Source organism: Tenrec ecaudatus, unplaced genomic scaffold (genome assembly GCF_050624435.1).
Source record: "Tenrec ecaudatus isolate mTenEca1 unplaced genomic scaffold, mTenEca1.hap1 Scaffold_419, whole genome shotgun sequence".
NCBI lineage: Eukaryota > Metazoa > Chordata > Mammalia > Afrosoricida > Tenrecidae > Tenrec > Tenrec ecaudatus.
The window spans coordinates 51,707-79,370 of record NW_027459311.1 but is presented as its reverse complement, the minus strand read 5'-3'; the positions used below and the strand labels follow the sequence as shown (position 1 = coordinate 79,370).

Here is a 27,664-nt window from a genome sequence, read left to right as displayed (position 1 = left end):
GCAATCTGCTGGTGGCAGGCATCCATCTGGCTGGAAACTAGATGGGCTACTCTGTGTCTTGTGCATCCATGTCTTGTAGGCCTTCCAGCGCAGCCTGCAACTCATCATTGCGGTCCTGCAGGTCCTATAAGCAGAGTAGAGATGGCCCTGCAATCCCCATGCTACACAGCAAGGCCCAAGGAACAATGCAGCACCGCAGGGTCTGCAGGATGCCCAGTGGAAAGGAAATTCAATTCCTGACAGCAAACATGTAACATTCAAACTATAAGTTTCCAACTATGCAGTGAGTTAAACATGACAGGGATAATTCAGCTTTCTTAAATCCTACATCGCCTTCAATCACTAGAATCATAGCAGGGGCTAAATTTTTTTTTTAAAGTGAAGTGAATGTGGAGGAGAAATGCAGATCACCAACACCTGACTCAACAGGAATGTGTGCAAGTCCACCACAGTGATGGGGTGTGGGCAAGAAAAGCAACTCACTGGTGTCCTTTCTCCAGAGGGTTCTGCAGCTTTGACTGTCAAGGCGTTGCCATCATCTTAAAACAAAATGCCACCCAGCAGAGCAGAAGGGCCACATGGATGGCTGAGGCCCAATGAGGCACATAGAGTGGGGGCTGCAGGACAGACAGGCAATGCTGGGAGGCTGCCCTGAATCTGCACCTGGCTGCAGTGGTCTGTCTGCACAGGAGTTGAGGAAATGCACTGTAAAAAGCACACTTGGTTGCCAGGGTTTAGAGGCGAATCTCCCAAGACACAGCTCTCACTTGTAGATTTAAGGGTAAGAAGGCAAGAAGTGCCTGTCTGTGGGACTATCGTGGTGTGAAGTCTCTTGGCATGGCTCTTCTGTCTAGGTCTTTGTGATTCCCATTGATGATTAGGTGGGACTTTGCAAATAGGGCATGTCTAACACAAAACAGAGTGGACTGGTTCATTTTCGTTGCCACTTCCCTGGCCATAGGGATGTGTTATCTTAGAACAGGAACAGAGAGGAATCCCATGAACTTAAGGGATAAAGAACTACCAGTGGAGAACAAATGAGATCTCTGTCTAAAGACAAGAGGAACCAGAGGCTGTGAAACAGAAATTACTGGACAGACTGAAAGAACAAGGCAAAGTCAGAGGCTGAGGCAAGGAGACACGAGACATTATTGAAGAGCAACACAGAGACTAAGGACTAGAGAAAGACTTGATTGAGGCGAGATGATACTGTGGACCAATGACTGTATCCTTAGTGTTTTCTGATCTTGGCTTGTAGTAACCCATTAAGTTCTCTAAAAAGCTCCCTTAATTGTGAGTATTGCCTGTGAGCTCTGTGCGACCAGTGCAATGGATTATAGAACACAGCACAAAAGTAGAATGCTGTGGAAGAAACAGTTACTATCAGAAAAGGGTAAAGAATGATGGAGGGTGGAGGCATGCCTGATCTCTATTTCGTGGCAATCAGCCTTGATTGATGGAGCTACGTAGGATTCTTCTCCTTGATGTAGCCAGAGGTCAGCTATGCACTCCATGTGGTTTACTCAGGGACCCTAGATCCCTTCGTGAAGGAATGTGAGGTGTGTGGTCACTTTCCCTTTTGTGCACCTGGGGATGGGGGACTTGGGACTCTTCAGACCTAATGAATACGGCAGCAGTGCTCCCAGGGACTATAGGAGTATGATTCTACCTGGTTTCTCCTTTAGGAAACGTACTCTGGAGGGACACTAGACATTGAACTGTGAAGAAGCCCAAACTGGCCCATCAGGCAGCCACATGGTAAGCGAGCTTTCAGACATTTCTGGTCTAGCCAGTAAGGTGTGTAGCTGAGGCCCTGGCATCATAGGGCAGAGAAGAAACATGTTTGTTATGCTATGTCTGAGTTCTTTCCCACAAAATATAAAATCTATGAGCATATTTAATTGCTATTTTAAGCCATTAAGTGTTGGCGATAATTTCTTATGGAGCCATAGTAACTGGAATAACATGTATGAGTGAGCCACAAATAACTCATGGAAATAGGATTAAAAGGTAAAGGAATTTTCCATGAATTTTTGAAGCCATTTTTCTGTAATTTACAAAGGTAAATTACAGTCTCTTGAGGGGAAAAGTATATTAATTTTAAGTGGGAGAGAAAAAAAAGTTCTCACAAAAATCTGTTAAGAAATGGATGGTAGAGACTTCCAGGAAGATGGCGACTGAGTAACACATAGCAGAGGAACTCCACAGAAATCTGTGCAGGAGAGTCACTAAGAGGGAAATTCCACACCACTAGGTCGCAGAAGGAGCATCAGAAAGATAAGTAGGCAGAGATCCAATAGGTTTTAAGGAGCTGGGTCTTTTGGCTTACCACAATGGAGGCCAGCTAGGGTTTGACCTTAGCCTAAGGTGACCAGACGTACCGCTTTTTAAACATTTTTTCTCGTGTCTATGGTGTTTTTAAAAAGTCCCAATTTTTGGAAAGAATGCACAACAAGTGAGGGTATATACGGTTTTCGGCTGCCATGTGGCAATTTCACCAGGATATGAGTTTTATCAATGGTGTCCCGCTATACCAATGTTAAAATCTGGTCACCTTACCTTGGCCCGGCCACTGTCTTGGCTGGAGCCAGGATCATTTGTAGGCAACACAGGGGCTTTATCTCAACACAGCCACAGTTTGACACCATCTCAGGGCAGGGATTAAACCCCTCCAGCCCCATGGTCAAGGATCAGGTTCATTTATATTGATGCTTCAGTTTCCCTCTCTTCTCTCTATTCCCCCCTATCCCCCTGTCTCAGTGGGCTGTTTTTTTTTCCTTCTCTTTTTCTCTTCCCCTTTCTCTCACACAGCACTGCCAACATCCTGACCACTACCCTTAGCCTAGGGCATTAATGCCTGCACTCAACCCTGCTGGGCGAGCTCCTCCCTCTGCAGCATAACCGGAAGCTGGGAAAGCCGACCCACACTCCAACAGGGGATATCCTGCCCAACTTCTTCCCTGGAAAAGCCCACCTGCCGGTCCTCTGTAGTGCTTAAGACATGGCTGGAGAAATTCGGCACCCCTTCTTTGGGGGAAATCCTGCCTGTGTGCCTTGGGGAGCTCCTATCCATCCTCTGTGGTCCCACGTTACTGAGGGAGCTTCCTCCCGCCTGCTGTAGTGCCTCACAGACTAAGAAAGCTTATCAAACACTCACCAGCTTTCCACGGAGCAGTGGGAAACTCTGCCTAACCTACGCAGTGATCTACCTGATCAGGGAAATTCCGCCCACCATTCACGGTGCTCTATACCAAAGCAGGCAACCAACCAGATTTCTGTGACACTCCTGTTGCAGCGGGCATCTTTGCATGCCACCTGTGACAACCCAAGCCGTCATGGGCCACACCATCATGGATTCTTGTGAGATCACCCAGTAAAGCACCATCCTCGTGGATCCACAACAACCCAACCAGCATCTCCGGAGAGGCCCATCCAACTTGTTGACTAGGGAAAGAGTGAAGCCACAGGAGGACAAAGTGGTTGGCTAATTCCATAGTGAAATTAGCTGTAGCAGTTCGAAGAAGCTTTCCTACGAGTCTCCCAGAGAGAGCCAGTGCTCTTTGACTCCCTGAAAAATGGCACCTGGCTCCTCTAAAACAAACAGCAATCAGGCCCAATGACCTCAACAAAAAAACATGAGAAACAAACTTCAATGGCAGAGATGTCCTGAACCGAACGACATGCATAGAAGAAGCAGATATTTATCTGCCACATAAAGAATTTTTCAGAATACTTCTTGCAGTAATACAGGATATGAGAAAAACAATACAGAAAAAAGATGAAATGAAAGAGGAGATTAAGTCCATACACCAAAGGGAAATACAAGAGATCAGGGAAGAGATAACAAAAACTAGTAGCAGACACACAGACCTCGAGAATCGACTAGAGGAGGCAGATAATTGCACCAGTGACCTAGAGGACAGCCAAGGAGACTTTAAATGCGAACAAAAATCTAATAAGATCATTAGTGAAGCTGAAGAGAACCTAAAAGCTAGGTCTGATGCTATGAAGTGGAACAACATTAGAATTATTGGATTACCAGAGGAAGACACCACAAAGAAGTCAACTGCAACAGAGAGGAAATTCTTGGAGGAAAACTTCCCGAGCTTAATGAATGAAAACCTGGCAACCATTCAGGAGGCTGAAAGAACACCAGTCAGATTGAAACCCAAGAAGAAATCAAGGCACATCATACTTACTATCCAACTTTGAGGAAAAGGAGAAAATCATGAGAAGAACTAGGGAAAAACAAGCAATCACATAGTTTCCCAAATAAGAATATGCTCAGACCTATCATGTTTCCCCAAAAGTCAGACATCCCCCCAAAATAAGACCTACTTACAGTTTTGCCTCGGGCTGAAATATAAGGCATCTCCCAAAAATAAGACCTCCCCAAAAATCAGCACCCCCGAAGCTACCGTAACTCTGGACTCTGGATCATAGTGGTGGGCACCACCACGCAGCTCACTATTGGCTGCAGCGCAGTCAGAGCAGACAGGTAGTACGAGGTCTCTTTTAATAAAACAATAAACAATAAACGTGTACCACATTCTTCTCCATGGAAAAATAAGATATCCCCTGAAAATAAGACCTAGTGCATCTTTGGGAGCAAAAATTAATATAAGACACTGTCTTATTTTCGGGGAAACAGGGTATCAGAGAACACTATGAAGATGAGGAGAGAGTTGTTGAGCAACATTGCAAAAATTGAAGTAAAATAATGCAAACCCAAGAATACTCTACACAGCCAAATTATTGATCAAGATAGATGAAGAAGTAATTGTCTTTTAGAGAAGGAAAAACTCAAAAAATACATTAGAAGAAACCCAGCCTGGATCCTTGTCGATCCAGTATAGGCAGAAGAACAGCACTCACCAAGCATAAGTAAGAGACTGCCACAGAGAACAACCTCACCCAGAGGGAAACAAAGAGAAAACAGCCCCCAAGATAGCATTGGATTAAGGGTGAAAAGAAGTCAAGAATGAAACACACACACACACACACACACACACACACACTACATTAAAAAGAAAGGGAGGTGGGAAAACACCCAACACAAAAGGTGTAAGATGACATCAGAGTCCACGGATGGAAATAATACCCCTGAATATCTATGAACTAAACTCAGGCATTAAAAGACTGAGGCTAGCAGACTAGTTTAGACTAGTTTAGAAATACAACTAATCAATCTGCTGCCAACAGGAGACACATGTCAAGACTACAAACAAAACTAGGCTGAGAATCAAATGCTGGAGAAAAACATACCAAAGAAACAGCAATTAAAAAAAAAACCAAGTGTTGCAATCGTAATCTTGGATAAAACTGACCTCAAAGTGCAAACCATAAAAAGAGATGAGGAACACTATATAATGCTCAAGGGAACAGTAGGCAAAGAACCACTAAGCATTGTAAACATATTCCCCAAATGACAGACCTGCTGAATACGTCAAACAAATGCTTCAAAATATGAAAAAGGAAGTCACAGCCTCAACAATTATAGTAGGTGACTTCAATACACCACTCTCTGAGAAAGAAATATCACAGGGAAAGAAACTCAACAAGGAGGCCAGAGATCTAAACACTACAATTAGTCAATTTGACCTGATATATATTTACAGAGCTTTTCATGAAAATACAAAATATTTCACATTCTTTTCAAGCCCACATAGCACATATTCGAAGATAGACGACATGCTGGGGCATAAGTCAAATCTGCATAAATTTAAGCACATTGATATCATATAGACTTCTCTCACTGACCACTGTGCCATAAGGCTGGAAATTAGCAAAAGGAAGATGAATAAAACAAGGCAAACAATTGGAGGATGAATAACTCTCTACTGAAAAAGGAGTGTGTACTGGCTCAGATCATAGATGAAATTAGGAAATTTCTAGAAACCAATGAGAATGAGAATAAGACGTACCAAAACTTATGGGACACAGCAAAGGCAGTTATCAGAGGAAGTTTCATAGCAATACATGCACACCTGAGAAAGGAAGAAAGCCATATGATTGATATGCTGGGACAAAATTTACAGCAACTAGGGCTGAGTCAACAGCACAATCATGCTAATAGCAAAAGAAAAGAAATAATAAAAATCAGGGCTGAGATTTAGGAGAGGGAAAATAAGAAAACTATGGAAAAAATTAATGCTGCTAAAAGTTGGTTCTTTGAAAAGATAAACAGAATCAACATATCGTGGGTAAACCTAACCAAAGAAAGACGGGAACAAATTTCAATAGCAAGAATGAGGGATGAAAGAGGGGACATTACAACAGACTCTAATGAATTCAAAATGATAATTAAAGAGTATTACGAAGGACTGTATTCCAATGAATTCAACAACTTGGAAGACATGGTCAAATTTTGAAAAACAATCCCTCCCTCGAATTTCCCAGAGGAACATCAAGAATGTCAATAGACCCATAGCAATAGAAGAAATAGACAAGGATATCAAGGGATTACCAACCCCAAATTCCCTGGACCAGATGGCTTCACAGGACAATTCTACCAAGCATTTAGGGAAGAAATGACACCAATCCTACACAAAATCTTCCAGAACATAGAAAAGACGGCAACCTCTTGAAGCAAGTATAAATATGATACCCAAACAGGGCAGGAATCCTACAAGAATTGAGAACTACAGACCAATATTCTTAATGAACACAGATGCAAAAATTGTTAACAAAATACTTGCCAATAGAATACAAATGTATATAAAACGAATACCATATATACTTGAATATAAGCCGACCTGAGTATAAGCCTAGGTACCTAGTTTTTACCTGGGAAACTAGAAAAACTGATGACTTGAGTATAAGCCTAGGGTGGGAAATGCAGGATGTGAATTAACACAGAGACCAGAGGGGAGAGACGGAGCGCAGCCACGGACACATCCTGACCAGTTCAGCTGCCAGCGTAAGTGAATCACTATGGGTGCTTCTGCAAATTGGAGCCTTCCACGTCATAGGATGGCTCTGATTGGTTAGATGTGAGTAACAAACATTCAAAGCCCTGCAGTATCAGTGGGGCTTTGAATGAACAGCGGAGGAACGACAATCACCTGTGAGATATTACACCTCGTATAAGTTAAACCCCAGTTTTTCAGCACATTTTTTGTGCTGAAAAATTCAGCTTATACACGAGTATATATGGTAATTCACCATGACCAAGCAAGATTCATACCAGGGATAGTTCAACATACGAAAGACCATTAGTATCATGTGCCACATTGACATGAAAAACTCTAAGAACCACATGATAATATTGATAGATGTGGAAAAAGCATTCGACAACATCCAACACCAATTCCTTTTTAAGACACGTCAGGAGATAGGAATGGAAGGACAATTCCTCAAGACCATACAAGCTATATATGAAGAACCAACAGCCAACATGGTAGTCAATGCAGAAAAGAGGAACACAATTCCACAGAAAAAGGGTCCAGACAAGGATGCCCCTTGTCCCCACTCTTATTTAACATCGTACTGGAGGTTTTAGCTCGCAGCATAAGGCAAAGGAGAGACATCAAAGGTATTCGTCTGGGGAAGGAGAGGTAAAACTATCGTTATATGTAGATGACATGATTTTATAAATGGAAAATCCCAAAAGATCCAAAAGGGGCAGAGTGGCAGGATACAAGATCAACAAACAGAAGTCCACTGGACTGCTATACATATCAGCTAAAATAACAGAAGAGGAGGTCAAAAAGGTGGTACCCATCACAATAGCCAAGCACAAATTAAAATATCTAGGGAAATAGCAGACTAAAAGAACAAAAGATTTATATGAGGAAAACTATGGAACACTATTACAAGAAACCAAGAGTGATTCAACAAATGGGAGAATATCCCATTTTTGTCGATCAGAAGACTCAATATAGTAAAGATGTCAGTTCTCTCCTAGGCACTATATAACTTTAATGCAATCCTGAGAGAATTACCCTCATCTTTCTTGAAAGAAATGGAAAAACTGATTACCAAATTCATATGGAGAGGGAAGAAGCCCAGAATTAGCAGAGACTCCCTAAGAAGGACACAGTGGGAGGGCTTGCTTTACCTGACTTTAGCACATATTATAATGCCATCATGGTCAAAACTGGGAGGTATTGGTATAATGACAGATACTTAGACTACTGGAAAAGAACTGAAAACCCAGAAATAAAATCATCAGCATACAGACAACTCACTTTTGATAAAGCCCCCAAAATATCAAAAGCAGGTACCCTCTTTAACAAGCGGTGTTGGAAAAAATGGATATCTACCTGCAGAAAAATGAAGCATGACCCTCATCTGACTCCATGCACAAGAATAAACTCAAGGTAAATCACAGACCTTGAGGTAAAACTCCAAACTATTAGGTCCATCAATAAGGGAACTGGGACCAATCTGAGAATTTTGGCACTGGGAATACATGGGATAGCAGAAACAGGGAAGGACACAAATGCACATGAGTCACAAATTGACATGTGGGATACACTGAAGATAAAACATCTGTGTACATCAAAATAATTCACCAAGAGAGTAATAAGAGAGCCCACGGACTGGGAAAACATCTTTAGCCTGACACATCAGACAAAGGCCTTATTACTAAAATCTACAATACTCTGCTAGTTTCCAAAGAGAAAAAAACTAATTGCCCACCGAGGAGGTGGGCAAAGGACCTGAACAGCAGTTCCACAAGGGTACAAATCCGAATGCAAGGAGTTGGAAACAACCCAAATTTCCACCAACAAATGATTGGATTAAAAAACAGTGGTATATACATACAATGGAGTACTACACATCACTAAAAAGCAGTGATGACAAATACTAAGAGGACGCCTGGCCCTCCCACCAGAAGAACTTATTTCAAAAGACGGCATTGAATCTGCAGCTCCAGGAGAGGGACATATCTGATGGGAGCACATGGGTGATGATGAAGGGGGAGGAGGAGAAAGTGGAGCACATCCTGGCCCACCAGGTCTTGAGGACGATTATCCCGATTAGAGCAGCCAGTCCACAGAGAGGACCACATGGCCAGCCCCACTATGAGACATGACGCCCCTCACTGACCCATAGCTCTACCGGGGACAACACTGGAGACACAGTGTGGGAACTACGCCTGATCTGATCCCGCCACACCGAGGCAAAACACTAAGGGGGTGCAACAGAATAGCAAGGGAATGGAACGGCGAGGTCCTCAGGGAATGATGAAGGTGGACTTTGGGGCTAGGGTGTGGTACCCCAATTGATTGAACTGGAAAACACTCCTAAAGGCCAACACACAATCCTTGAACTAACTACAAACTTTTCTTTCTTGTGCTTTTTTTTGTCATTGATTTATTGTTGTTGGTTGGTTGTATATTGTTCCTTGGTATTTTTATGTCTTGTTTTTGTGCATGTTATTATCTCCGCTGGTCTTTCTAAATAAGATAGGCTGGATGAACAATCTGGAGGATAAAACAACAGGACCGACAGTTCAGGAGGGACATAGGAGAGGTGGGGGAAAAGGTAGTGGTGTTAACAAACCCAGGGACAAGGGAACAAGTGATCTAAATCAGTGGTGAGGAGGGGCTGGGAGGCCTGGTAGGGCATGATCAAGGGTAATGTAACAAAGAGGATTTGCTGAAACCCTGGTCGGGACTGAGCATGATAGTGGGACAGAAGGAAAGTCAAGGGAAATAGAGGAAAGAGCTAGGAGACAAAGGGCATTTATAGAGGTTTAGATAAAGACATGTATATATGCAAATATATTTATATATGAGGATGGGTAAATAGATCTATGTGCATATATTTATACGTTTAGTATTAAGGTAGCAGAAGGACATTGGGCCTCCACTCAAGTACTCCCTTAATGCAAGAATACTTTCTTCTATTAAATTGACATTCTGTGATGCTGACCTTTTCAACGCAACTGCTGAAGACAAAGCGGGTGCATAAGCAAATGTGGTGAATAAAGCTGATGGTGCCCGGCTATCAAAAGATATAACGTCTGGGGTCTTAAAGGATTGAAGATAAACAAGTGGTCATCTAGCTCTGAAGCAACAAAGCCCACATGGAAGACGCACACCAGCTTGTGTGATCACAAGGTGCCAAAGGGATCAGTTATCAGGCATCAAAGAACAAAAAATCATAACATTTTGTGCTTGCCTCCATGATATGATCGCTGAAGACAAATGGGTGCATAAGCAAATGTGGCAAAGAAAGCTGATGGTGCCCGGATATCAAAAGGTATAGCGTCTGGTGTCTTAAAGGCAAACAAGCAGCCACTTAGCTCAGAAGCAACAAAGCCCACATGGAAGAACCACACCATCCTGTGCGATCACAAGGTGTTGAAGGGATCAGGTATCAGGCATCATCAGAACAAAAAATCTTACCATAGTGAATGAGGTGGGGGGGCGGGGTGCAGATTGGAGATCCAAAACCCATTTGTCAGTCACCGGAATCCCCTTGCAGAGGGGTGTAGGGGAGGAGGCGAGCCAGTCAAGGTGTGATGTAGCAACAATGAAAAATACAACTTTCCTCTAGTTCCTAAATGCTTCATCCTCCTGCACTATCATGATCTGATTTCTACCTTGCAAGTCTGGCTAGACCAGAGGATGTACACTGGTGCAGATAGGAACCAGAAACATAGGGAATCCAGGGTGGATGATCTCTTCAGGTCCAGTGGTGAGAGTGGCACTACTAGAAGCGTAGAGGGAGAGTAGGTTGGAAGGGAGGAATCGATTTCAATGATCTGCATTTGACCTTGTTACTAGGGGGTGGACAACAGAAAAGTGGGTGAAGGGAGATGTCGGACAAGGCAAGATATGACAAAATAATAATTTATAAATTATCCAGGGTTCATGAGGGAGGGGGAAGCGGGGATGGAGGGGACAAAATGAGGACCTGATGCCAAGGGCTTAAGTGGAGAGGAAATGTTTTGAGAATGATGAGGGCAATGAATGTACAAATGTGCTCTACACAACTGATGTATGTATGAATTGTGATAAGAGTTGTGTGAACTCCTAATAAAACAATTAGGCCTCCACTTACTCAATGCAAGAACACTTTGTTCTATTAAATTGGCATTCCAGGATGCATACATTCCCGACATGATTGCTGAAGAAAAATGTGTGCATAAGCAAATGTGGTGAAGAAGGCTGATGGTACGTGGCTATCAAAGCGTCTGGGATCTTAAAGCGTTGAAGATAAACAAGCGGCCATCTAGCTGAGAAGCATCAAAGCCAACATGGAAGAAGCACACAGCCTGTCTGACCACAAGGTGCAGAAGGGACTGGTTATCAGACATGAAAGAACTAAAAATCATATCAATGGGTGCCCACCTCCCTGATACGATCAATGAAGACAAACGTGTGTGTGAGCAAATGTAGTGAAGAAAAGTGATGGTGCCCAGCTATCAAAAGATATAGCGTCTGTGTTCTTAAAGGTTCTAAGATAAACAAGTGGCCATCTAGCTCAAAAGCAATAAAGCCCACATGGAAGAAACACACCAGCCTGTGTGACCACGAGCTGTCGAAGGGATCAGGTTTCAAGCATCAAGGAACAAAAGATCATATCATTGAAAATGTGGGTGAGTGCAGAGTGGAGACTCAAAGCCCATTGGTAGCCAATCGGACACCCCTTAGTGAAGGGTTGTGGGGAAGAAATGAACCAGTCAGAGTGCAGGGTAGCAGCGATGAAACATATAACTTTCCTCTAGTTCTTAAATACTTCCTCTCCTCCACTATCATGATCCCAATTCTACCTTACAAATCTGGCTAGACCAGAGGATGTACATTGGTACAGATAGCAACTGGAAACACAGGGAATCCAGGACAGATGACTCATTCAGGACCAGTGGTGAGAGTGGCGATGCCTGGAGGATGGAGAGAATGTGGGGTGGATAGGGGGAACTGATTACAAGAATCTACATATAGTCTCCTCCCTGGGGGAGGGACAGTTGAGAAGAAGGCGGTGGGAGACATCGGACAGTGTAGTATATGACAAAATAATCATAATTTATTAATGATGAAGGGTTCATGAGGTAGGGGACAGTGGGGAGGGAGGGGGAAAATAAGCAGCAGATATTAAGGGCTCAAATAGAAGGCAAATGTTTGGAGGATGATGATGGCAACAAATGTACATATGTTCTTGACACAATGGATCAAGAATATATTGTGATAAGAATTCTATGAGCCCCCAATAAAATGATTAAAAAAATAAGAAAAAAAGTAGTGATGAATGCATGAAGCACATTGGAAAGAATTGGAGGAAATTATACTAAGCGAAGTAAGCCAAGCAGAAAATGAGAAGTACTATATGAGTCTGATGAGGAAAGCTTAAAAAAAAAAAGTGCAAAACGGGCTTAGGGAAAAAACTATTGTATATAAACATTCCTGGTTTCAGGTTCAGGGAGTATGGCAGGGACCAGACCAAATCCAGGAATACATATGGTAGACAACTAAAAAGGAAGGGGAAAGAGAGAAAAAACAAAAACAAATGAGTAGTTGGGGAACAGGGCACTAACTCCCCCAAGGGGAGTGTATTATTCATATCTTCTCAGGGAAAGAGGGACCAGACTACAAAGCGGTGCTCTAAGATGTGAATGCAACATACTGGCATGAAGCAGGGAACCAGTAGAGGGGTCTGAGAGACAGGCCCCAATCCCAACTATGTGGACAACAACCCCTGCCCCCTGAAGAATTTACCTTAGGGGCAGCACTGAAGCTACAGCTCAGGGAGAGGGACATGTCTGATCAGAGCACACAGGAGCAAATGAGGGGGGAGGAAGAGAGAGTGGAGCACATCCTGGCCCACCAAGACTTGAAGATGATATCCCTGCTCAGAGCAGCCAATAGCTAGAGAGGGCCATATGGTCAACCCCACTATGAGACATGACATCCCTCACTGGCCCATAGCCCTATAGGGGACAACACTGGATACACAGTGAGGGAATTATGCCTGATCAGACCCCACCACACCGAGGCAAAACACTAAAGGCGTGCAACAGAACAGCAAGGGGAGCAGAGCAAGGACGTCTCGAGGGAATACCAAAAATAGACTTTGGGGCCATGGTGTGGCACTCCATCAGACTCCACCAGAAAACACTCCTAAATGTCAATAGACCTTGAACTATTTTCTTTTTTGTTGCTTTGTTTTGCTCTGTCTTGGTTTGTGCATAGTATTATCTCTGCAGGTCTGTCTAGATAAAAGAGTCTGGATAAACAATCTGGAGGAGAAAACAACAGGACCGAAGGTTCCAGGGGACATAGTAGAGGGAGAGGTGGGGGAAAGGAAGTGGTGTTAATAAATCCCAGGGACAATGGAATAACAAGTGATCCAAAATCAGTGATGAGGAGGGTGTAAAAGGCCTGGTAGGGCTTGTTCAAGGGTAATGTAACTGAGAGGAATTACTGAAACCCAAATGAAGGCTGAGCATGATAGTGGGACAAGATAAAAGTAAAAGGAAATAGAGGAAAGAACTAGAAGGCAAAGGACATTTATAGAGGTCTAAATACAGGCATGTACATATGCAAACATATTTATATATGACAATGGGGAAATAATCGATCTATGTGCATATATTTATAGTATTAACGTAGCAGATGGACATTGGGCCTCTACTCAAGTACTCCCTCAATGCAAGAACACTTGTTCTATTAAACTGGCATTCCATAAGGCTCACCTTCCCAACACGATCGCTGAAGACAGCACAGGTGCGTAAGCAAATGTGGTGAAGAAAGCTGGTAGTGCCTGGCTATCAAAAGATATAGCACCTAGGGTCTTAATGGCTTAAAAATAAAGAGGCCATTTAGCTGAGAAGCAATAAATCCCACATGGAAGAAGCACACTACCCTGTGTGATCATGAGATGTTGATGGGTTCAGGTATCAGGCATCAAAGAACAAAAATATTATTATCACTGTGAATGAGGGGCAGTGCAGAGTGGGGATCCAAAGCCCATCTGTAGGCAAGTGGCGATCCCCTCACAGAAGGGTCGCAGGGAGGAGATGAGCAAGTCAAGGTGCTGTGTAGCAATGATGAAACATACAACTTTACTCTAGTTTCAATGCTTCCTCCTCCCCACTATCATCATCCCAATTCTACCTTACAAATCCAGCTAGACCAAAGGATGTATACTGGTACACACAGGAACTGGAAACAGAGGCAATCCAGGACAGATGACCCTCTCAGGACCAGTGGTGAGAGCGGCGAAACAGGGAGGGTGGAGGGACGGAGGGGTAGAAAGCAGGAACTGATCACAAGGATCTACATATAACCACCCCCTGGGGGACAGACAACAGAAATGTGGGTGAAGGAAGATGCTGGACAGTGTAAGACATGGCAAAATAATAATAATTTATAAATTTATCAAGGATTCATGAGGGAGAAGGGTTAGGAGGGAGGGGAAAAAGGAGGAGCTGATACCAAGGGCTCAAGCAGAAAGAAATATTTTGAGAATGATGATGGCAAGAAATGTACAAATGTGCTTGACACAATGGATGTACGTATGGATTGTGATAAATGTTGTACGAGCCCTCAGTAAAATGATTAAAAAAATAAAAAGCAATGGATGGTAATTAAAATAGGAAAAATCCCACAAAGAATGGTGTCTTGCTAGGCACCCGGTTGAGTAGTACTACCAATCCCATGGGTGTCAGGGTAGAACTGTGCTTCACAGGGTTTTCGATGGTGATTTTTCAGAAGTAGATCACCAGGTCTTTCTTTCAATATCCCTTTCAATGTGGGTGGACTCAAACTGCCAGCCTCGCAGTCGGCAGTGGGATGCGTCAACTGTGTGCACTTGCAGCTCATTTCCCTTTCCACTGGGCAGCACGGATCTTGGAAGCAGCATCCACAGTCATTTTTATCTGGTGGCCTGCTTCTTGTGTGGTTCTTCTTATATTCCAAATATGTATTCTGAAAATGTCCACTGCTGATAACAAGTTGATTCTGACTCACAACGACCATATAGGGCAGAGAACTACTTCTTTCGGTTTTTGAGGTGGAAAATCTTTACAGGAACAGACGGCTTCATCTCGCTCCCACAGACTGGCTGATGGGTTTGAACGACTGACCTAGATTTTAACAGCACCCAAACATAGCCACTAAGTACCACTAGGACTCCTTTAGACACATCCCTACCACTCAGCAGTGTGAGAAAGCTGATGCCTGATATACAACGAGTCGAAGTCTCTCTGTCTTGAGATTTAGTAACACAAAACCTAGGAGCATAGTCCATTACAACTGGTAGAGATGTGTGGAGCCTGAGCTGGAGCAGCAGGGCCTTAGCACGTCTACTTGGTGGCTCTCTGGAAGGATGGAAGTCAGACTACTGTTTTTAAGTTATCACTTGCTTAAGTGGGTGGCTGTGGATGTTGAAGGTGATAAGGAATCTGGGGAAAGTCTTGTGAAGTAGCAAGTCCACTAAGGTCTATCACAGCATTAAGAACAAAGGACTCTGGGTTTCTTACAGAGGCCACAGAAAGCCATTATGGTGTCCAGCAAAATACACAGCAGAAAAAAGTATCAAACCAAAGATAGCGGGTTACCATCTTATATTTCCTTTTATCAAAGGCAGCCTCACCAGGAAAATCAAGATGGACAGTTGGGAAAAAAAAGAAAAAGCTGAAATGATGCTTAAAGAGAAAGAACATTTGATAAATCCATTGTAGTGTCCACAATAGCAGTAAAAACTGCCACTGAAAGCGATCTGACTAAAATCTTATATTTGCCAAGGGCAGCCTCATCGAGAAAACAAAGATTACCAGCTGAGAGAAAGAGAAAGAAAGTTAAAATGATAGCTAAATTGGAGGAAAATTCAGCGACAAAGGGAAGAAGCATGGTTGTTGTGCTTTGCAATATGCATTGTAAATTACAGTGAAACTTTACGCTAAAATTTGGAAAAGAATGGGCGCTACGCAGGGGGAAAGGTCATGCTATTTCTCCTTCTGTAGAATGAGTGTAAGACACTGAGTTCAGCCAACAAGCAAGGATATCCCTGTAGCAATGAGCCCATCTGGTAACCTAATCGACCTCAAGAATCATTCTCTTGTCAAATGAACCGGCAGTCATTGGAGAAATGGCAGATTCTGGGGTAAATGGCAGCAATGTACAAGGTAAATCTGGAGTATCTCAGGAACCACGTAATAAAACAACCAAAACAATGATGGTGCAGTGCAAAAACTTAGCAGATAGGTTGACCTGTCTGGCACAATTTGAACACCAGAAATCTAAGCACAGTAATGAATTATAAACCTTTGGTAATAAATCGGAAATTCTTTAATTCCATAACAACAGGTAAAAACCCACTGCCTTCAAGTTGATTCTGACTGTTCGTGTCCCTATGGGAAGAGTAAAACTGCTCCCCATGGTTTCTTGGTTTCTTTTTTTACCCTAGAGTTCTGAGAGCGTACATGTTTATGGGAGCAATAGCTTGATCTTTCCCCTACAGAGAAAGATGGATGTGAATTGCTGACTTGTGGTTAGCAGTATCACACCAATCTGCACCACCAGGGCTCCTTATACCAATATGTGACACACGCCAACCGATAGATGGCATCGTCCTACTTTAATTAAAAAGGAAACAACAGAAAAGCACTAAGTCAAGGCATTTCTTTGAAACAGGGAAGAAGAGTCCCAAATAACCAGAAGCCTTGGGAATTTGGCAATACCAGACCAGCCCTACATGTACTTAAGGAAGTTTTCTAAATGGAAAGGAAAGAACATTAATCAAACACTCAAATGTACACAAAGGGGGAGGAAGGAGTCAGACAGAGATCTCAGAAAATAAGTACATATTACGACTACTGGATGTAGGGTGTACATTACTGTCACTGGAGGTTCACCAACAGAAAAAGGAGAGGGAACAGTAAACCAGGAATACTTAATATTTCACATTCATTGTTGATTGCATGCTAAATGTTACTGTAATTGCATGTTGTATAGTATAATATTTGTAGTAACCACTAAGAGAATATGTAAAGAGGAATTAAAGCTCATAACAAAAGATGCTAAATACAAAAAATAACAGGAAAATTGATAAAAAGAGAAACCAGATAAAAGAAACTCAAAACCCAATTAGCTAAAAGAATGAAGAAAATGTAAATAGCCAAAATATTGACACAAAAGGCAGAGTGATAGACTGGATAAAAAACATGATTCATCTTTTGTTACCTACACAAAACACACATTCACATTAGGACACAAACTGATTGAAAATAAAGGATGGAAAAAATGTTCCGTGCAACCAGCACCCAAAAAAAGGAGTGTGGTCATACTGATAAAGGCTATTACATAATAAAAGGGCTAATACTTCAAGAAGATACAACAATTATTAGCATATATTCACCTAACCTGTCCAAAAACATGACACAAACACTAATATCAAAGAAAAAAAATTACAGTGCCGCTATTAATATTTGTAGATTTGAAACCTTCAATTTCAGTTCTCGACAGAACATTTAAAAAGTGAATCAATAAGGACATTAAGAACATAAAGAAAATCATAAGCCAATTTAACTTAGAACACTCCATCCATCATCAGCAGACATTTTCACAGGATAATTTTTCCAGAACCAACTACAGATTAGGCCACAAATCTCAAGTTTTAAAACATTAAAATCATACAAAGCATACTTTCTGACCATAATGGTATGAAGTAAGAAATCAATCACAGGAAGAATAAAAATGAATAATTATTATTATACCAAAATTAAATATTGTACGACTAGAAAACAATTTCTCTATGTAAGAAATTAAAAGTGAAATAAAAATATACTTGGTATCAAATATAAAGGAAAGCACAACATACCAAATCCTTTGGGACACAGCACAAACCATTCTCAGAGGGAAATTCATAGCAATACATGCCCATATTTAAAAAGATGGATGAAAATCAATTGTTTAAATGAAAACTTGAACAAAAAGGAAAGGAAGAGCAAGAGGCCAAAGATACTAGCTGAAATGAATAATAAATACCAGTGAGAAAGAAATGAAATAGAATACAGTTAAACAACAGAAAAAAATCAATCAAACCAGAAGTTGGTTCTTTGAAAAGGATCACTGAAACAAACTACTGGATATACTGGGGGGGGGGGGAGGGCAAATAATCCAAAGAAATGAATCTGGAGACAACACAACATATTCATTGAATAAAGAATCATAACACTATGAAAAAGAACTGCAACAGATTTGAAAGTGCAGATGAATGGGACAAATTCCTGAAAATATACGACATACCTAAACTAATATGAATAGAAATAGGTTTAAGCAGAGTAATTATGAAATAAGCAATTCAGAATGTGATTAACCCCCTGCTCCACCCCTTCAAAAAAGACCAAAAATATATATAAAAAGAAAAGTCAATGGCAAGATGGCTTCACTGGGATATTTCATAAAAAATTCAGAAGTGCTGACACCAGTTCTATAGAAACTTTTAAAAACATTAAAGAAAGGGGACTAGAACATGTCCAACTGAACACATACACACAGGTAGATCCTTATGTAACAACCAGGATAGACTAGGCCCTAAGAAAAGACAGGTGGCCTGTGATCTCAGACAATGGCTTGAAAGTGAAGTAAAAGGAGGCTTCCATATATCAGAGACTGTGGGAGCAAGCAGAGAAGGGAAGGAAAGAGCAGGTCCACTGAAGAGGCGCCCAGTGGTCTCCTGCTACCCATCTGTAGCTCCATTCTGCACTGCTGGCTACAGCAACCCAGCTCCACTCCTCAAAGACTATCATTGTGAGCAGGGTCCAAAGCTTCACGTGTAATAAGCACGCAGGTCCCATGTGGCTTCCAGCTCTCCAAGCAAGCTGGCCTGCACAGTTCCCGGAGCATAGGTCCCAAAGGACCAGCCTAGGCTATCCCAAGGATAAACTTGGCACCATGATAGTTTTCCTGAAGATTGCCTGTGCTTTGACGGACTATGTTAAGAAGCTCTTGGCCTTAGGGAAGAATACACTCAAGTACAGTGTTCCTCCCCCTCCCAACTTTTCTTAGTACAGCCTTTTACTGCCCAAAGCCTTTTTTCCCTCCCCCGTCCCTCTTCTATTATTCATTTCTGGCACTACTCAACAAAGTCATCGACTCCCACAAAATCTAGCAGCCCTCCCAACCGTAATACCCGGCCACGATGCTGCAGTGGCAGCAGTCACTCCTGATTCATCAGAAGAAGGATTAACAAATGAACAACACTCAGATCTCAAGGAATTTTCTTAAAAAGAACAGGCTCTGAAACTATCATAAATTGAATTCAGAAAAATGTTGTCATGTACTTTCAACAAAGAGTTTGCGAGAACAATGGTCAGAATAGAAAAGCTAGATATCTTCAACAAAAACCTCTAAAAAGAAATGCAGAAAATATTAAGATAAGAGAATTAGGCAACAATTTAGAAGAACAGAGTAAGAGAATTGAAGAAATGGAAAGCTGAATTGGTGAGTTTGAAGGCATATCTCTTAACTCCAATTTATGAGTGATACAATCAGCTAAAAGAACAAAAGAATCTGAAGAAAACATAAGAATGAAGTGGGATTCTATCCATATAAGAAATTCCGGAATAATACTTCCTTAACAGAACAGAGGAGGAGAAAATAATTCTCCAGGAAGCAGAGAGAACCCAAAACACCACAGATCCCAAAAGAAAACACTGGAACATATTGTCGTTGAAATTTCCAAGACAGAAACAATTAGCAGGCTGAGAACAGCTTGGAAAAATTGTTTTAATTCATTTACAAAAACACTTTTATTGGCATATGACTCACATGTCATACAATAGCTCAATTATATTAAGATAAATTGTAATAATCATTATCACCACAATCAATTTTAGAACATTTTTTCTTTATTGTATTCATGTTATTTCCCCCAACCTCCCCTGCCATAGCCCCCAAAACCATTGTCTATATAGATTTAGTTATCCTGGATTTCATATACAGAAAAATGTATTTTTAAAAGCCTAACAACAATAACAAAGAAAACAGATTAAAAAAGCTCTAGAAAAGAAAGCAGAGGTTAAAAGAACTGGAATATATTTAAAATGAGTCAAAAGGGAGATGTATAAATTTTAACTTAAATACATCTGTAATAACCAATTTTACAATGTTATCTGTCTGATAACAGGGCTGTTCACATCCCATGGCTCTGGTCAGAGAGGATTCCCCAGAGCTTGCAAATGTTATCCACAACCTTAAAACCAGGTGTTCATAATTGAAGCTGATATCATTCCCTCCTTCAGATTTGAATTTCATGAGTTAAAATCCTAGGATCTTACAGGCTGGTGTGCTTCTTCCACATGGACTTAGTTGATCCCTCACTTAGATGGCTGTTTAAGACCAGCTTTTAAGACCCCAGAGGCTATTTTTTTCTGATAGGTGGGCACCATCTAGTTTCTTCATTACACTTTCCTATAGCATTCATGTCTTGAGTGATTTCTTCATGAGGACGAGCATCAAATAAGGCCATTTCATAAGAACTAATTGTACTTAGATTGAGGCTAGAATTAAGTGCAAGCTCAAAATCCATTCACATATTTATGGTTCATCTGGCTCTGGTTCACCTCAGAGATATAATTGTTATTTTCTGTTAGAGAACATTATCAATCATCCCCTTGGGCATAAGGCAATTTTATTGATAGTGTAGTTAATTTAGCCAATGGTATAGAATTTAAAACAAAAATATGTCTTGTAAATTTAAATTTTATGTTTTCTTCCCATTGTCTCTCTTTTGTTGCCTTTAATAGATATTTTTATTAATTTATTTCTATTACCATCCTTTTTGTCTTTTTTCTCATATTTTTCTGTGTTACCAATGTTCTTAGGAACAAAGACACCGCTCCTCTATCTGTCTCTAGGTGGGTCCGCCCACATGCAGATACACCCACATGTGAGTACCGTGAGTGAACATTGTTACCCATGCTGCACCATGCTTTAAGACAAAATTTCATTTATTTGTCAACATAAATAAATATTTCAAACAAAACAAAACTGTAAACCAATATCCCTTATGAATATAGGGGCAAAATCTCAAAATCCTGGCCAACAGAATCCAACAATCTATCAAAAAGCTAAGCAAAAGAACCACAGCAGGTGAGATTGGTTCCAGGGATGCAAAGATGGTTTGAAATGAGAAAAATAATGAATGTGATCTACCATATAAAAAAGAAAAACAACCACATGAGCATTTCAATTGATTCAGAAAAGGTATTTGATAATATCTAACAGCCATTCTAGATACAAATACTAAAAAATAGGATTCGAAGGGAAATTCTCAATGAAATCAGGGACATATATGAAAAACCAACTGCCAGCATCTTACTCAATAGGGAGAAACTGAAAGCACTCATTCCTCTTTCAGATGGAAATACACAACAATGCTCCTTATTAACACTCTTATTCAACATTGTACTGGAAGTTAACCAGAGCTATCAGGACACAAAAAGAAGTTTCAAAAATCCAAATGGGCAAAGAAGTAAAACTGTCACTATTTGCAGATGATCTGATTCTATACATAGAAGGCACCAAAGGCTCAACAAAAATATTGCTAGAAAATATAAAAAGATTTGGCAACATGGCAGGAAACAAAATTGACATATAATAATCAACAGGATTCTTGCATACTAACAAAGATAACTCCGGAAAAGAAAACAAGGAATCAATACCATTTACAATAACCACATAAAGATGAGTCTCTTTAACAAATGGTGCAGGAAAAATTGGATTTCGACTTGCAGAATAATTAAATAAGACTAATGCCCCACACCCCCACAAAAACATATAATATGGATCAAATATCTAAAAATAAATACCAGAAAATCAATGAGAAAACATGGACAAACTTAAGAGTCCTATTGCAGGGGATACACAAAATGTCAAATATTAATGAAGGATGCACACGTAACAGAAGACAAAATTGAAGTCTGGGACTTAAGAAAAGTAAAACAAAAACTTCATCAAAAAAGTAAAAATGTTATCTACAGATTAGGAAAAAGATTTTGGCAATGATATACGTAATTGAAACACTTCAATAAGAAAAAGATGAATAGGTCTGTGTGGCAAGATGGTGATGGAGTAGCATTCCAGAGGGACTCTGCAGAAATCAGTGGAGGAGAGTCACTGAGAGGGAAATATCACTCTTCTGGGTCACAGGCAGAGCATCTTAAAGATGAGCAGACACTAGGTCTTGAAGAGCTGTGGGGTTTGGGCTACTACTGTAGAGGTTGGCTATGGCTTAGCCTTTCCCCTGCCACAGTCTCGGCTGGATCTGAGCTCTCTTGGCCAGCACAAAGGCTTAACTTCAACACAACCACAGCTTACTGCTGCCTTTCAGCAGGGTTTAAACCCCTCCAGCCCCACAGTCAGGTGACTGGGGCTGTTATTTCTCTCTCCCTTCTTCCACAGTCTAATTGGCCTCGGTACCCACCACCTGGTCTTTTTTCTTTCTTGTCTTTCCTTTCACATGTCACTGCTGGGCTCCAGGTCACTGCTCTTTGCCTAGAGCAACTGCATCCATCCTCCACTCAGCTGGGGCAGCTCCTGCCCACTTGCCCTCTGTAGCCTTACAAGCAGCTGGGGAAATCTTGCCTGTCTTCTGCCACACCTCAAATGGGGGAATCTCCCCTTAAAACATCTAGGAGAACTCCCATCAACCCTCCAAAGCCCTGTAAGCAGATGATGGAAATCCCAACCACCCTCCACGGTGCACCATGTGGCTGGGAGGGTCCCTGGGCCCCTCCCCGTCCTCTGTGGTCCCACATGGCTGAGGGAACTTCCTCCTACTTGCTGCCGTGCTTTACACAACTTAAGACAGCTCTGTGTGAGCCCTCTCCAGTGTGCCATACTGCTGTGGGAGCATCTGTGTGACCTATATGGGAGATCTTGCTACTAGAACAATTCCGTCTGTTATCTGCAGTGCTCTACACTAAAGTGGGCACACCCATCAACACTATGTGGCAATCCCGCTGCAGGAAGCACCCCCGCACTTCCCCTGAGGTGTTCCAAGCCGCTGTGGGCCACACCACCATGGCTTCCTGTAAGATCATCCAGTGCAGTGTCATCCTCCCCAGTCCACAATCACCCAACCAGAGTCCCATGAGAGGACCATCCAACGTAACCTCTAAATAACAGGATACGGGTTGGCTAGGTAAGGAGTAAAACCACAGGAGGAAAAAGTGGTAGCCTGACCTAGTACATTTAGCTGCAGGCAGTTCAATGACACACTCCAATGAGTTTTCCAAAGTAGGAGACCAGTGCTTGTTGACTTTCTGAAAAATGGCACCAGGCTCTTCTAAAACAACACAACACAAACAGCAACCAGCCACAAAAACCTCAATGAAAAAACAGGAGAAACAAAAGGCAATGCCAGAAGTCCTGAACATAATGACATGTATAGTAGAAGCAGACATTGATCTGCAAACAGAAAGCAATCTTCAGGATTTCTGCTTGGAGTTATACAGAATATGAGGGAAGCAATATAAAAAAAGGATGAAATGATAGAGGAGATAAAGGCCACGCACCAAAGGGAAATAAAAGACCTCAGGGACAAGATAACCAAATCCAGTAGTGAATTCACAGACTTCTCCAAAAGACTTGATGAGGCAGAGAATTGCACCAGTGGCCTAGAGGATAAACAGGCAGACTTCAGCAAATGGGAAAGGCAGTTAGCCAAGATAATCAAAGAAACTGAAGAAAAGCTGAGAGCCATGTTTGATGCTATGAAGAACAACATCTGAATAATTGAACTACCTGAACAAGGCACAACAAAAGAGTCAATGGCATAATAAATAGTGTAGAAATTCTTAGGGGAAAACTTCTCCAGATTAATAAATGAAAACTAGGCAACTATTCAGGAGGCCAAAATAACACCAGCTGGACTGAATTCCCAAGAAGAAATCACCAAGGCATATAACAGCTATTCTATCCAACTTAGAGGAAAAGGACAGCCTCATAAGAGCAGCAAGGGAAAATAGAAACAGTTACCTATAAAGGAACTCAAACAAGAGTCTGTTGAGACCAATCAGCGGACACTGTGAAGAGGAGAAATTGAAGAAAATAACACAAACCCAAGAATACTCTATCCAGCCAAATTATCAAGATAGATGGAGAAGTTAGAGTCTTCCCAGACAGGAAAAACTCAAAGACTACGATAAAAGAAACTAGCCCTACAAAAGATCCTTATCTAACCGGTATGGGCAGAAAAACATCACTCACCAAACAAAAACAAGAGACTGCCACATAAAACAACTCCACCCAGATGTAAACAAAGAGTAAACAGCCCCCAAGATAACAGTGGCAAAGAAAGGCAGAATGAACCACACACAAATGGACAACACACTGATAAGAAAGGGAGGTAGGAAAACATTCAACACAAAAGGTACAAGATGACATCACAGAGTCCACAGCTGGATATAATAACCCTGAATAACAATGGACAGAACTCAGCCAATAAAAGGCAGAGGTTAGCAGCCTGACTTAGAAAACACAACCCCTTGGGCTGCTACCTATAGGATACACATCTTATGATTACAGACAAAAATAGGCTGAAGAAAAATATACCAAGAAAACGGGCATTCAAAAAAAAGCAAAGGTTGCAATCCTAACCTCAGATTGTAAAAATAGTTCCCAAGGTACAAGCCATAACAAGACATAAGGGGTAGGGGCACTATATAATGTTCAAGGGAACAGTAGATGAAGAACCAGTGAACATAATAAATATATTCATGTTCAACGCGACGTCCACAAAATTTATCAAACACTCCAAAAGATGATAAAAGAAATCACAGGCTAACAATTATAGTAGGTGACCTTAATACACCATTCTCTGAGAAAGATCACAAGGAAAGAAGCTTAACAAGGAGGCAACAGATCTAAACATTATGATTAAATGACTTGACCTGATAGATATTTTCAGAACGCTCCACCAAAATGCAAAAACACCCTCATATTCTTTTTAAGCCCCCCATGGCACATACTCAAAGATAGACCACATGCTGGGACATAAGTTGAATCTGTGTAAATTCAAACATAAAGAGACCATACCGACTTCTCTCTCCGACCACTATAACATGAGGCTGAAAATCGACAGAAGGATGATGAAGAAAACAAGGGAAAAAATTGTAAGAAAAATAACTCTCTTTTGCAAAAGGAGTGGTTACTGGCTCAGAAAGATATGAAATTAGAAAATTTCTAGAAACCAATGAGAATACAGTTACCAAAACCTTTGAGACAGCAAAGGCCGCTATCAGAGAAAGTCTGATAGTAATATGTAAGCACATGAAAAAGAAAGAGACGTATGATTGATGTGCTGACACAAAACTTACACCAATTAGAGCAGTCAGCAGAATAATCCTACAAATTGCAAAAGAAAAATAAAAAGGGCTGAGATTCATGAAAGGGAAAACAAGAAAATTATGGAAAAAAGAAATGCAGCTAAAAGCTGGTTCTTTGAAAGGATTAACAGAATCAAAAGACCATGGAAAACCTAACCAAAGAAAGGAAGGAACAAATTTCAATAGCAAGGATGAGGAATGAAACAAGGGACATTACAATGAACCCTAATAAAATCAAAAGGGTAATTGCACAGTACTATGAAGGACTGTACTCCAATGAGTTCAACAGCTTCTCACTCCCCGCTATCACGACCTCAGTGCCGCTTCCCAATCTAGACTAGACGGGAGCATGCGCATAGGCATAGGCAAGAGATAAAACTCACGACACATGGAACCAGGAACAGGAATGGGAATAGAGACAACAAAAGGGTAGGGGGAAGGGGGCGAAGTGGGGAGAGAGGAGACACCAATAGCAATGAATAGCATATAATCCCGTACCCCCAGTCAGGGGGGAGAACAACAGAAACTAGAAGGGAAGGGAGATGGCGGTCGGAGTAAGATTTGAAAATAATTAACAATCTACAATGTATCAAGGGGCCACGAGGGTTGGGGTTGGGGGAGGAGAAGGGAGAGAAAAAAAGAGGAGCTGATCCCAAGGGCTCCATGGAAAGTAAATGTCTATAAAAGAAAGACAGAATATATGTACGGATATGTCAGATACAATTGATGTATAGATTGTAACAAGAGTTGTAAGAGCCCCCAATAAAATGATTAAAAAACACCCACACAACAACTTTGTTTTTAAAGAAAGATATACAGTAGAAGAATAGCAGCCGTCAAGTCTGGAGCACTGGGCCTGGTTTCTTGGGACATTCTTGTGGCTATAACATGAGGCCACTTTTAGATATCAAGTTGACCTTCCACACGCAGCAAGTAGACGTCATCAAATTTGAGGCTTTTCAGCAGAATCAAGGCTAAACGTAGAAGCCCGGTCTCTTCAAGAAGATACTCTCAGTGGTCTCCTCTTTCAACCTCCAAAAGGAGGGCCTGAACATGGCCTGCTCAAACCTCAGCCACTCTCATAGCCATCAGCTAGGTTGAGCTACACAGACACTGGTCACCTACAGTTCTGTCCATTCTAATGGTTGAACACCACCCTCTTAGCAGGTACAATGAGACAAGAAGTAGAGTTCTTTGGACTTTTTTGCACAAGAGGTCTAGAGACCTGCTGATGCAGCCAGAGGGTCATGCTTTTAGAGAAAACCCTAAGTTCCCCATAAGCTTTGACCCTGCCCCAGTGTAGAAATGGTTGGGGAAGAGGATGGGAATGAGCAAAGGTGAAGGTTTGGGTACCAACAACCAAAATGCTGGCATGTAAGACCCAATACAAGATTAATATGTGACTGCTCACAGCAGTCAAAAGAGTGAGTGCAGTAGAGCTGAGGATGGTGAGGGAACCCCCCCGCCCCAGCCCCCCAAACTTCCCTGGCACATACCCTGCACTTGAATTCATACTCCTTCAGGATCGCCATGAACTGTTCTTGAGAGAAGAGTGCAGTGCCATCTGGTTCCAGCTGATGTCAGACCCAGAAAGAAAGCAACAATACAGAGAATGGTAAGGCAGGTCCTCTTGGGCCAGGTTCCTGGGGCCACCTCCTCACTTTCCTTCTGGGAATCTAACTTCTACTTTCCAGTAGCTCTAGAAAAAAGCATCCAGTCTACCTACTTTCAAACTTGTTTAAAAGGTCTTGCCACCAACAGCGTTTTCTTAGGACCCGGAGCCTGTGGTGGCTGGGATGCACTTCTGCCTTGTCTCTGGTGCAACTTCTCCCTTCCCAGCAACGTCCTTAGGGTAGATGACATATGATGGCACCACGCTCTAAGTGCTCCTTTGGCCTCTCTGGCTAATCCCAAGTACTATTAGTGGGTCCTGGCTTTATCAGTACAGAGGCCATACTACGCGGGGTAGCACTAGGTCACAGTGACTTGTCATGAAAAGGGGAAAGAAAAAGATATTATATAGATTTCTCTCCATTACAGGATTTTTGTAAGGAAAAAAACCAAAGTTCTATCACCCAAGTATCATTTTCAAGACATGGCCCACACTACTGACCATGATTCTAGTTGAAAGACTCAGAATAAGCAGAAGCACTTGCCTTGTCCTTCAGCACAAACTCAAGGTCATTCTGCAGTTTCAGCACCAGCTTCTCTGAATCTGACTACTTTTCCACAACTTCAAAGATCTCCTTCTGCAATCGACTGTTTTCCTAAAAGATTCAGGCCAGTGGTTTAATAGCTATATAACGCAAGCAATGACGCAATGGTAAGTTTCTCACCTTTCCATAAGGGAGAGGTGTTACAGGGAGGCAAGCTGCT

The 27,664-nt window shown here is 41.7% G+C and overlaps 1 long non-coding RNA gene across 1 annotated transcript; it reads right to left on the bottom strand.

Moving 5' to 3' along the window:
- Positions 1 to 74: 74 nt before the first annotated feature.
- Positions 75 to 27,507, bottom strand: LOC142436570 (uncharacterized). The gene is made up of 3 exons (XR_012782012.1): positions 27,445 to 27,507; positions 26,785 to 26,862; positions 75 to 124 (listed from the first exon to the last, which is right to left on the bottom strand). It is a non-coding gene; the product is annotated as an uncharacterized LOC142436570 (long non-coding RNA).
- Between the last annotated feature and the right edge of the window lie 157 nt (positions 27,508 to 27,664).